Consider the following 13067-nt stretch of genomic DNA (forward strand, 5'->3'; position numbering starts at 1 on the left):
CTATGGTTCCATCTGTTGATCCTCCTGCCCTGGTTTTGGTGGAGGGGGAGTTGGAGTATATTGTGGAGAAGATTTTGGATTCTCGTGTTTCAAGGCGGAAACTCCAGTATCTGGTTAAGTGGAAGGGTTATGCTCAGGAAGATAATTCCTGGGTCTTTGCCTCTGATGTCCATGCTCCCGATCTTGCTCGTGCCTTTCATATGGCTCATCCTGGTCGTCCTGGGAGCTCTGGTGAGGGTTCGGTGACCCCTCCTCAAGGGGGGGTACTGTTGTGAATTCTGTGGCAGAGCTCCCTTCTGTGGTCACAGGTGGTACTTCGGCTGATTCTCTCTGTGAGCTTCCGTTGGTGGAGGAAAGTGGTACTGCGGCTTTTGAGTTTCCTTCCTCAGGTGATGTGGTGAAGTCGTTAGGTGCTGCTCTATTTAACTCCACCTAGTGCTTTGATCCTGGCCTCCAGTCAATGTTCCAGTATTGGACCTGTTTCCTCCTGGATCTTTCCTGTGGCCTGCTGCTCTGCATAGCTAAGTTCCACTTTTGCTATTTTGTTTGCTGTTTTTTCTTTCCAGCTTGTCTACTTGTTTTTTTCCAGCTTGCTGGTAGCTCTGGGACGCAGAGGGTGTACCTCCGTGCCGTTAGTTCGGTACGGAGGGTCTTTTTGCCCCCTTTGCGTGGTTTTTGTAGGGTTTTGTGTTGACCGCAAAGTTACCTTTCCTATCCTCGCTCTGTTCATAAAGTTGGGCCTCACTTTGCTAAATCTATTTCATCTCTACGTTTGTCTTTTCATCTTAACTCACAGTCATTATATGTGGGGGCTGCCTTTTCCTTTGGGGTATTTCTCTGAGGCAAGGTAGGCTTATTTTCTATCTTCAGGCTAGCTAGTTTCTGAGGCCGTGCCAAGTTGCATAGGGAGCGTTAGGCGCAATCCACGGCTGCCTTTAGTGTGGTTGGAGAGGATTAGGGATTGCGGTCAACAAAGTTCCCACGTCTCAGAGCTCGTTCTTGTTTTTGCCAGGTCACTGTATGTGCGCTGACCTCTATGTCCATTGTGGTACTGAATTACCTTTCATAACAGCTGGCATGCCCTTTTTTCTCATTTGCATGTTCAACAAAGTGTCCCACACACGTGCACATGGAGAACACACATTGATGTCCTCTGTGTGACACGCATCGCACAGGTGAAGTGCTACAGGAAGCGCTGTTCTCTGGCGGCAGGTGATGAAGATGTTGTCATCATTCTTCATTGCTCTGCAAGATTTCTGCGCCATCAGGGAAGAATGGGATTTGTCTTCATCACCTGTCGCCGCTAACTGCGGTTACTGTATTGCTTTTATAACTGCTAGCCATCCTTGTGGGAAGGATTCAGCACATGGGCCACACACACACAATGGACATGGATATCTCTGTTACCGCGTGTTACGGTACCGGAAATATCATGTTTATAACACACCAGGAAACTGTAAACATTTTTGTGTGCTACCAGATGTGCCCACTGTATTTTATGCCTTATATACAGAATTCTATAATTAGGGCCCTGGGTCAGTGGAGATGCATCATACCCGTGTGTGGGTGCCATCGTGTAATGTTATCCCATCTTGCTGTGTCCAGGTTGTGCGCCTCCCTTCCTGCGATACCACTCTTCTGCGCAGACGTACTTTCTGGTCCTGACGAGGATAGAGAAAAGTGCGCAGATGTGCATGCGCATTATAGAATACTTTAGATAAAACATGAAAGGGGCTGGACACATATTATAGCGCCCATAACTGCTGACATATTTTATTGTATTTTTGTGTGACATTTCTAATATTCATTTTTGTTTCTTGCAGATTTTTGGCCACAGGAGAGAGCTATACATCCCTGCACCTCCAATTAAGGGTTGGTAAATCCACCATCTCTAACATTGTGAGGTGCACATGTACCGTCATCTGGCAGAAGTTGCAGCCTATAGTGATGCCTTCCCCAACCGAGGAGATTTGGCTGCAGGTTGCAGCAGGCTTTCAGTCTGTGGCCAATTTCCCAAACTGCATAGGTGCAGTCGATGGTAAACATGTAAGGGTTCAGCAGCCCCACGATCAGGATCACGCTTCTTTAATTATAAGAAGTATTTTTCAGTGGTCCTGATGGCGGTGGCTGATGCACATTACAAATTTGTTGCCATTGACGTTGGTGCCTATGGTAGTACTGGGGATTCTCGGGTGTTTCGAACGTCACATTTTGGGATGCAAATTCTTCAAGATGGCGGAACGCTCCCAGCCCCAAGACCTTTGCCGGGTTCCACACATCCAGTACCCTTTGTGATGGTATCGGATCCACACATCCAGTACCCTTTGTGATGGTATCGGATGAGGCGTTTCCCTTAACGACAACCCTGCTGTGCCCATACCCACGAAGGGGACTGAATGCCCGACGAAGGATTTTTAATTATCGGCTGAGTCGTGCACGCAGATATGTGGAATGCACCTTTGGGATCATGACTAGTCAGTGGAGGATCTTTTACACACCCATCCAGTTGGACACAGACACCGTTGACACTGTGATTAAGGCCCCGTCACACATAGCGAGATCGCTAGCGAGATCGCTGCTGAGTCACAAGTTTTGTGACGCAACAGCGATCTCAGTAGCGATCTCGCTATGTGTGACACGTACCAGCGATCAGGCCCCTGCTGTGAGATCGCTGGTCGTGTCGGAATGGCCTGGGCCATTTTTTGATCGTTGAGGTCCCGCTGACATCGCTGAATCGGCGTGTGTGACGCCAATTCAGCGATGTCTTCGCTGGTAACCAGGGTAAACATCGGGTAACTAAGCATAGGGCCGCGCTTAGTAACCCGATTTTTACCCTGGTTACCATCGTTAAAGTAAAAAAAACAAATGCTACATACTTACCTACCGCTGTCTGTCCCCGGCGCTCTGCTTCTCTGGTCTGGCTGTGAGCGCCGGTCAGCCGGAAAGCAGAGCGGTGACATCACCGCTCTGCTTTCCGGCCGCTGTGCTCACAGCCAGACCAGAGAAGCAGAGCGCCGGGGACAGACAGCGGTAGGTAAGTATGTAGCGTTTGTTTTTTTACTTTAACGATGGTAACCAGGGTAAACATCGGGTTACTAAGCGCGGCCCTGCGCTTAGTTACCCGATGTTTACCCTGGTTACCGGGGACCTCGGGATCGTTGGTCGCTGGAGAGCTGTCTGTGTGACAGCTCTCCAGCGACCAAACAGCGACGCTGCAGCGATCCGGATCGTTGTCGGTATCGCTGCAGCGTCGCTATGTGTGACGGGGCCTTAAGGCTTGCTGTGTACTCCACAACTATGCTCGTGAGTACAACACTGACGTAGATGTGGAGTACCAGCAGCCAATATTTAATCCAGTGGTCAACGTGGGTCTGGGAAGGCCGTCCAACTCGGGTGTGCGTGTGAGAGAATCCTTCATGAGTCCAGAAGGTGCCGTGCACTGGCAATACTCCTGTGCTGGTGTTGGGCAGCCTGAGCAGCAGAGAAGGATGGAAGAACATTGACTGACCAAGATGGGAAGATCTATACCAAAAGATAGAAGATGTCAAGATCCCTATTAATCAAATTCAACATCGATATTCAATTTTGTTTATTGTATTTTTTTGGGGAACAAAATAATTTGTAATTTTTATTTATGGTTAATAAAAAAAAATCTTACTTTAATTTGGTTATTTTTTGATCGAATAAGTATTGTATATATAAAATTTTTAACTAATGATTCTTCTCCATCCCATTGTCCAGTGCCCATACAGCCATCACACTATGTCCATCCCATAGTCCAGCGCCCATATAGCCATGACACCGTACAACATAGAGGCCCTGTTCGCTAAGTACGTAAAGTATATAAAAATCAGAGATGACATTTGATCAACAGTAATTTATTTAACAAGCAACTAAATTTTTACAAACAGTTGTAAAGTTTTTTTCAATATGAAAAAACTGAATTTGGCTGCAACTTGCCCATTTGAAAATATAACTTTTTCACAAACAATTGCATCTTAATGCAAGTAGGTGTATTCCTGGGAATACCCATAGGAGCTACTTGTGTCAGTGATGAAACTTTGACTTGCAGATGTTCCCAGGCTTGTGTTTCCTCCTCCCGAAAAATTCAGTGCCGATTGGGTGTAGGAAGACGCTCTAGAGTGCGGTTCACTGGGTTTCGGTCGTGGGTGAAAGAGTCCGAAAACCCCCGTCAATACATTCTCATATGACTGAATTGGAGCAGGGTCCTCCAGAGCGGTGAGGAATGTTTGGCACAAAGACATGAAGAGAGACTGCCTATCCGGTGGCAGTGAGCGTGCCTTTCGGGCAATGGTCAACGCAAAAAAATCACACTGGTCCTCAGTTGAGGATTGTTTTAGTAAATCGAGTGTGTCACTTGCGATCTTCTCAGTTTTATCCTCATTCTTTTTTTTTTTTAATGGACTCTCCTGCCACCGGATAGGGAGCTCTCTTCTCTGTTACCACAGCTTCTGACGAACCAGATGATCCAACAGCTGCTGCAGTTGATGTGCCTGCAGCAGCTGCTGGACATGCGGCATCAGCAGAAGCTGTGGTAAGAGATGGAGAAATTGTCCCTCCCGCTCCCGAGGAAGTGCCTGCTCCATCAGTGCCTGCTCCATCTTCGGAGTGGTCATCCACAGGAGGCGGGGTGGAAAGGTTTCCCTCAGTCCTGTGTGAGAAAAGGAAAAAAATTATTAATCATGACCGCTGCGGAGGAGCAACATTTTAGGAACAGCATAAAGGCCGCTTACTCCAAAACGCTGTTCATTTTTTTGCATGTGTGCTGATAATGCATGTTTTGATTTAACACATGCGTTATCACCACATGCTATCCAAACAATGTGCTAGTTATCTTGCGCAGTCAAAGTGCCAACACAAGATAAATAGACACGGTGTAGTGCCATACCTCTCACAACTCCATCTTTGGAATCATAGCGCAGACAGGATTTTGGAAAATGCTCTCTTCACTATGGTATAACATCTGGATGCTGTGTATTGAACGCAGAGGCAGGACACAGCGTTCAATACGCAGACAACTGTGCTACACCACATGGCAACATTGATGAGGCTACATATATATTAGTAGTTTATAACCTACCTCCGCAAAGTCCGGCTTGTGAGCAGGAACTGCAGCTCATCGTAAAATGGAAAGGTTATTCGACTTGGTGAAGATCCACTCCGGTCACATGTATTTATGAATTTGTTGAACCGGTCCCGAACTGACCTCCATCTCTGCTTGACATTTTTTTCTAAGAAAAAAATATATATATATATTGTCAAAGTAAATTTATCATAAACTCTAATAATCGGTAACAATATAATTACCAATTTCCAATTGGTTTGCAATGGACAGGGAATCCCACTCCGGATAGAGGTCCCTCACAATCTTGGTCCAGCAATGGTCTCGGAAATATTTGTCCTTGTAGGACACATCAGCAGCATCCCATATACAAGGTATATCGCGAACCTACAATGAATAGAATAGTGTCATTACATACTATATCCAAATGATAAGTAATCTAAAAGGGAACCTGTCACCCCCAAAATGGGAACTGTAGATAAGCCCTCGGTTTCCTCAAAGATGATCAAAAGAGGTTAGATTATACTGACACAGGGGCGGTAACGGACCGATGGGCATTGCTGTCCGGTCCAGCGTCTCCCATCTTGTTGTGTTGAGGGAGGATCTAAAGTGATCCTTCACGGTTGACTCAGTGATTTCCAGATTAATCTACAGGGCGTTGCCGGCAACTGAAAATGACCAGACGGAGACTCGTGCCTCTGTGTGGGGGATCGTGCAGATCTCTGGGCCCCTGTTTATTGTCTGACTTTTCATAGTCATAGAAATTATACTTCAACCAATCAGCATAAGAACACGTTCACAGTTCTTAACCTATAAGAATACAGGAAAAACTTAACCCATGAGGATACAGGAAAAATGGAAACTACAGATATGGTCATGTCTTTGTGGCATAGAAAAACATATTAACAGATGCCTCAGTCTTGTATAGTGATACCCCCACGAGTCTCTTATCTGGCTCACTCGAGTTAGAATACTCAAGGTCTTTATACCAATTATGAACCATAGACTAGCTGAATAACAAAATGTTATCTTCGTGAGAAACAGGACAGAATTATTTCATAGCAGCTGTAACCTTCTACCTAAGTAAATAACAGAATTTATCTTTAACCAACAACAAAATTGAGTCAAAGCACAAAATGGAGAATCTTTCATAATTTGTTCCTTCACATTCCCCCCTAGATAAATTTTGTTAACTAATGTCCAGCATCAGAGGTACTATCACAAGCTATAAGCTCGAGGGGTACTGGTCTTCACATGACTGGTGCCATGTTACCAGCCATGGCTGTTGCGGCGTACCCGTCCCCCCTGTATACTAGAATTTATGAATAACAATTATTGATAACAGTAGTTGGGATCTTTTGAAGATAGCCATTCGCTTGGCTTCAACATCTTCATCAGGTAACTTTGTAAAATCGGTGTAGAGAAGAGCAGGGGTGGCAACGCTTTTGGTTTCATCATTAGTTGTCTTAGTGCAGAATTTCCTAATACATACAGAAATACACCAAAAAACAAGTTTTAGTATTACATACATGACAAGGATAAAGGCAGCGATATGTAACAAACTTTGTAAGATTCCAGCTATCCAGCCGCAAGTCCCTCAAACCAATTGGCTGGATTAAGAAAGGAGAAGGTGTCTGCCCACCAACTGTCCTTATTACGGTCATTGTCTTTATCATATTAATCTGTGAGTCTTTGAATATCTTCTAACTTATGTGAATACTGGCAGCCATCTTAAATACAGTTAAATTTGCATTAGCAAACATAAGGGGAAAAACTTATTGTTTCACAGCATAAGAATATATAAAAGTACAAAAGAGTATAAAGATATATATTTTCACCTTGACAATCCCCCCTAAACACTAAGTTTTTCCCTAAAAAGAAAGATCCTTCGAGACTGTCCATGTGATGGGGAAAGGGGAGGTGGATTTCTTCATCCAGACACCTCAGAAGCTCTCCCCTTGTGAGAGGCCTCCAGGCAGCTGAACCCTTCACTAGCTTCACATGGAGTTCTCCCGCTGTCCCTAAACTAAATCTCTTAGCATCATCTGAGAGTAAAGGGTATTGTCTATCTTCTTGAGGGGGACGTACTTGGGGATCCCCCCTGGATCAGTGCCATCATACTCTGGTGAGTCTACTTCTTGGTTGAGGAAGGTGCCAGTCGGAGTTGCCTCAGTGATAACCTTTTTATACAGGGGAATAACACAACAGAGGATTATCGATCCAACTACAAGAAGGGTAATCAGTACCAGACAAGCTTGTTCAAAGAATCCTTTGAGCCCACCCAACCAGCTGGAAAAGAAAGATGTGTCTACTCCAACATTAGTTTTTAATTCTGCTGCTAACCCATTTATCTTTTTAAGGGCTATCATGGTCTTTCCATTTACCCCAGAGTTCTGAGGGATATAGGTACAACATTCCTCTCCCACCATCCCACAGACTCCTCCTTTCTCAGCTAAGATCATATCAAGAGCTAGTCGGTTTTGGAGGGTCATTCTAGTGATAGGGCCCAATTCCTCTACTATACCTTGGAAAGCATCACAGGTAAAATTGACAAACCTTTGTTCACTGTAATATATGTAATTGATCCAATCAACATTTTTATTAATCTGCACCTGTAGGATTATAGAAGCAAAGCTAGCATAGATCTAGTTCTGGGCTTTAAATTGGTCAGGCACCCCCCTTGGCACTCCAATGCCATCGACATATATCAATGGATTTTCTTCATAACTCATATGGAGCTGATCGAGACCTCTCCTCTTTCTGGTATATTCATCAGGTGTCTCCGGATCCCAAGGTAAAATCTTGAACTGCATAGTTAGTTTAACAAGGGTACATTGACCTGTCCAGGCATTAGGCAACCTAGGACGGAGCTTACCATCTCCACATAACCAATAAATATCGTACATATACTGTGTATGATTAGCTAGCAAGTCAGTATCCAGGTAACTGTTCTCTTTACAGAAACCTGTCTCGAAGACCCCTACTGGTGTACCTGTAGTGTCGTGGGAATTATAGCAGGTATAATTATCAGCTAATATGGTTATCCCCCCTGGGACCTTTAGTTTAGGTGCTTCATGAATTAGTGGGACATAATCTGAGCAATCAGTGGGCTTTAAACCCTTCAACAGATTCATAACACAGGCAGTGGTATTAAGTATATCCAATATATCCCAAATTTGATCATCTGGATAATCTGTGGCCCTAACCAATTTATCCCACATTTGTATAACTGACAATTTTATTGGCTATACCCATCTGTACTACTAATCTTTCATGATATTGTACAAACTTATTATTCAAGGATGTTGGAGAATTTAGGCTGTCCCATTCGGTTATCAATATTATTATATGGAAATACGAAAAACCAAAACATCATGTCCCCTTAGTTGCCACTAGTTTGTTTGACCAGCTTGCAGTGCGATACGTGGATCCACGTCGGCCTTCCTTCCAGCTTTACTGACATAGGAATAATGAGGAGGACTTGGTAGGGACCATCATACAAGGGTTCTAGTCCGTGTTTTCTGACATAGCTTTTCACGACCATAAAACCACCAGGCTTCAAATTGTGACCAATATCGGTTTCTGCTGAATCTGGAAGGGAAGAAGAAACTAAAACATGGGTGTTAGCAACATTTCTACTAAACTGAATAACATATTGAACAGCACGGTCAGTTTCTTCTGACAACTACTGAGACTGAAAATTTACAACTGAGAACCTAGCACCAAACAATATCTCATATGGGGACAGGCCATGTTTTGCAATAGGGGTAGTACGAATATATAAGAGCCCTGGCCATGGAGCCGTAGTCTCCTGCATCATTTTGGTCAATTGTCCCTTCAATGTGCCGTTCAGCCTCTTAACTTTCCCACTAGATTGTGGATGGTACGGAATCTGGACGGCTACAGTGGATCCAAGCATTGTCAGAACCTCCTGATACACATGAGAAGGAAAGTCCGGGTCTTGGTCACTTTCAACAACTTCTGGAACACCATATCTGCATATAACTTCCATCAACAGTTTCTTTGCTGTGGTCTTTGCAGTCACGTTGGTAACGGGGAATGCTTCTGGCCAACTGGAGAACATATCGACAACCACCAGACAATATTCATACCTTCAGACTTAGGCAACGTGATGAGGTCCACCTGGAGCCTTTGGAAAGGATAGTCGGGCTTTGCAAGGTGCTTCGGGGTTACACGTTGAAGTTGACCGGGATTGCAGGTCTGACAGATACCTCGATGTGTTGGCCCATGCGCCCAGGGTACATCCGCTTAGGGAGACACACAAGTTGGTCCTTTTTCCAGAGACCATTGTCCATACATGCTCCATCAGCTTCCACTGCTTCACTTCTTCCTTTGGAAACATTCTCTGCATCGTCATTAAGCGGTCTCGCGGGGTCCGGCAGAAAACCTCAGTCTGGCATAGAACATCAGGTTCCTGTAGAGTCAGTGTTTCTTGTAACTGTTTACGCTGAGAGCGTGTGGTCACCATAGCTGGTATGGGCGGTTCAACGGGTAGAAGAGCAGCTTTTGCTTGCATATCCGCAAAGGTGTTACCAACAGTCTGTGGACTGTTCCATAGTACCATGCTCCTTAAAGGGACACTGTCACCTGAATTTGGAGGGAACAATCTTCAGCCATGGAGGCGGGGTTTTGGGGTTTTTGATTCACCCTTTCCTTATCCGCCGGCTGCATGCTGGCTGCAATATTGGATTGAAGTTCATTCTCTGTCCTCCATAGTACACGCCTGCGCAAGGCAAGATTGCCTTGTGAAGGCATGTACTACGAGGACAGAGAATGAACTTCAATCCAATATTGCAGCCAGCATGCAGCCAGCAGGTAAGGAAAGGGTGAATCAAAAACCCCGCCTCCATGGCTGAAGATTGTTCCCTCCAAATTCAGGTGACAGTGTCCCTTTAACTTTGATAATAGCCACCTGGGTAGGTAATTGAGTCCATAAGGGTTTTAACAGCTTCAGCATTCTTCACTGGAGTCCCGGCAGTAGTAACAAACCCTCGATTGGCCCATAGGGCCCCGAAATCATGAGCAATACCAAATGCATAATGTGAGTCCGTGTATATATTAGCCCGCCTGTCTTTGGCCAGAACACATGCAGTAGACAGATCATGAAGTTCTGCTTCTTGTCCTGACAGGGAGGGAGGGAGGGAGTGCAGCTCCGTGCACTACAGTTTCTTCCGTAGTAACAGCTTATCCGGTGTGGAATCTGCCAAAATCATCACCATATCTTGAACCATCTTTCAGGGCATTGTAGAGAGGTTGCATTATGCGGGATGCGTCCGGTATTCACTGACAACAATAAGTACATAGTCCAAGAAAACGCTGGAGCGCAGTCTCATCTTTTGGAAATGGAAGGGAGCTGACGGCTATTTTTCTTTCTTCTGTGAGGTGTCTGGCACCCTGAAGGAGACAGTGACCCAAAAATATCACTTGACCAAGGCAGAACCGAAGTTTCGAGGCCGAAACCCGACAGTTCAGATCTGCCAGATACTTGCGAAAACTAACAGTGGCAACAATGGCTTCCTGCTCTGTCTGTGCACACAACAAAAGATTATCCACATACTGAAGCAACGTGACATAAGCATATTCTAACTGACAGGGTGAAAGACACTCGCCCATATTTTTTGTGCAAACTGATTGGGAAAGGGCGTGTAGGATACACATCTCATTATATTCATCTGCATAGGGGTTATATAACGTAAGGACCATCTGACCATCATCTTGGCTCACCAACTCTCTAGGTCTGCTCAGGTGCACTTATACGTCCATCATATTATCTTTGTCTGTAAAATGGGAAAGGTTTGTTCTCAGGGTCAGCCAATTATTTTAGCATAGCTAGCTAGTCAGAGGGCTTCCAGGGATAATACTCCTGTATCTGTCTTACACTACCTGATATGGTTGGTTCTCTGGTGGTGGGGGTGACATGACGACCGGTTGGGGTGACATGACATGCTGGTCTACAGCTCCTTCCCAAAAGGATTACTGTCAGCTTACTCCCAAAAGTTAATGTCCCCACTACCCACAATCCTGTGTCAGCTTCTTATATCACTACATGTGATCTTGTCTGGACAGGAGTCAGCGTAATTCACTTAGGTTGGGTTGCATCACAGATTATACAAGTATTTCTCCAGTCTGGGTTTGTCTGACCGTAATATTTACAAGTCCATCTGTCTTGTCTTGGTCTGAGAATTAACATGGCGAGGGAGGTTTCCAGACACAGGGTTAAAATAAATATTGGAGTATGAGACTGGATATGTGTAAGGGAGGGGGGCTGGAGCTGAAGTCTTCTGCTTGGGCCACTGATAAGGAACGAGCTGGGAGCTGTGTCCTTGCAGCTGTGGGGGGGGGGGGGGGGGGGGGGAGGAGGGGGCTGAGAGCGGTGGGGGCTAGAGAGCGCAGCTGCTGATACAGAATGGGTTAAGTTCTTCTGGAAACTTTGTACTACTTTTTTTTTCTTTTCAATGCATCGTCCAGAATGGAAGTCTCAGTATCGGGTCTCATTGACATTATTGCCTCTTTCAATTCAGATTTAAGGCCGGACATCAAAGCTACTGCAAAAAGGTGTGAATGGGCTTTATTATACAGTGAAAACCCCAAATCTTTAAGTACTACCATAAGACACCCATAGAACTTCTCGGAAGTCTCCCCCTTGTCCTGTGTGACATTTGTGAGGGAGGTAGCGTGGTCCGCTCGTCTATCTTGTGCCCAAACCTTTAAAGCATTACAGAAATCAACATCACTCTCGTAGGTTCCCCCTCAATAATTGGAAAATACCCCTCCCCAGCCTTCACATGGAGTAAGTGTAACAGATCTCTCCAGGGAGTGGAATAAATCTCTCGATTCGCTGCTATTGGTCTATAGAAAACCATGGGGGATATTTCTGAATCGGGTAACTAAAGTAGGAGGGGGTGGATACTCATAACCACTAGCAATACTAAGCATACCAGGGACTGGTGCTGGCGGTGGCTGATAATAAGTGCCGTCAGCATTTAGCAAGGGAAAGGTGGGGCTACAACTCCGGGTCTTCTTGCTTCACAATTGTAACAGACCTGTCTCCACTGAGAATTAGTAACTCCGCATACATCACAAATCCACCCGGCAGGATCATAGGGTGGGGGCGCACTGAGTTTTGGCAACCCAGAATATATTGGTGCTTTGGGATTGAGGGGCACGGAGCTTACAGTCGGGAGGAGAGGCTTGATTTCCTGGGGAGGGACCATATCATCTAACAGGGAGCCCCCCTGTTTCAGATTATTATTTTTTAATTATTTGTTTTTCTAACACATTACCCTCAATCACTTTCTCAATTCCTTCCTGCACCACAAAACATTCAGCCACTTTCTCAGTCTTTGTCATAGTAGTAGACAGCTTCCCTTTTTCAACGTAACAAAAACAAATCCGAATTCACTTTCTCTGTTAATCCTTAATTTGCTATATATCAACCACTCAACTTGAAGCAGATAAATCTTTTACCAATCTTTTAATTACACTGATAACCAAACTATCATACAAGTTCCTTCTAAAACAAGACACCATATTTTACTTTAAACTTACAATAATTCTTACTACACAAGTAGAGGATGCAGCGACTCGCCCCCTCCATACCAGAAACACGGAACAGATAAGAACATCACAGCATTCCTCAGCACAGAAAGCAGAAAGACACAGCACAGTTGTTTGACCCCTCCCATCGGGAAATCTACACAGAAACAGAATACAGCAGTTCTCAGACTTAATTAATTTCTGCAAAACCTTCATCACACAATTCATATGCCAGAACACCTTAGAAAAACCAATGATTGAGAATATTTCCCTCATCTTTGGGCTAACAGTATCAGATTCAACACACAAATTCAAAGTCTTCTCTTACTTCCATGGAAACATGATTCTCCTTTAGAGCTAAATATCCTTACCTAGTTGTGCACAATACCGAGAGGCCTTTACGGTTTGTTCCACTGGGTCTCTCTGT

The 13067-nt window shown here is 44.8% G+C and overlaps 1 long non-coding RNA gene across 1 annotated transcript; it reads right to left on the reverse strand.

The window, feature by feature from the left end:
• Positions 1 to 3995: 3995 nt before the first annotated feature.
• LOC138680924 (uncharacterized) lies at positions 3996 to 5459 on the reverse strand. Its single transcript, XR_011321837.1, has 3 exons — positions 5329 to 5459; positions 5102 to 5252; positions 3996 to 4672 (listed from the first exon to the last, which is right to left on the reverse strand). It is a non-coding gene; the product is annotated as an uncharacterized lncRNA (long non-coding RNA).
• Positions 5460 to 13067: the final 7608 nt, after the last annotated feature.

This window comes from Ranitomeya imitator, chromosome 5 (assembly GCF_032444005.1).
Source record: "Ranitomeya imitator isolate aRanImi1 chromosome 5, aRanImi1.pri, whole genome shotgun sequence".
NCBI classification, from domain to species: domain Eukaryota; kingdom Metazoa; phylum Chordata; class Amphibia; order Anura; family Dendrobatidae; genus Ranitomeya; species Ranitomeya imitator.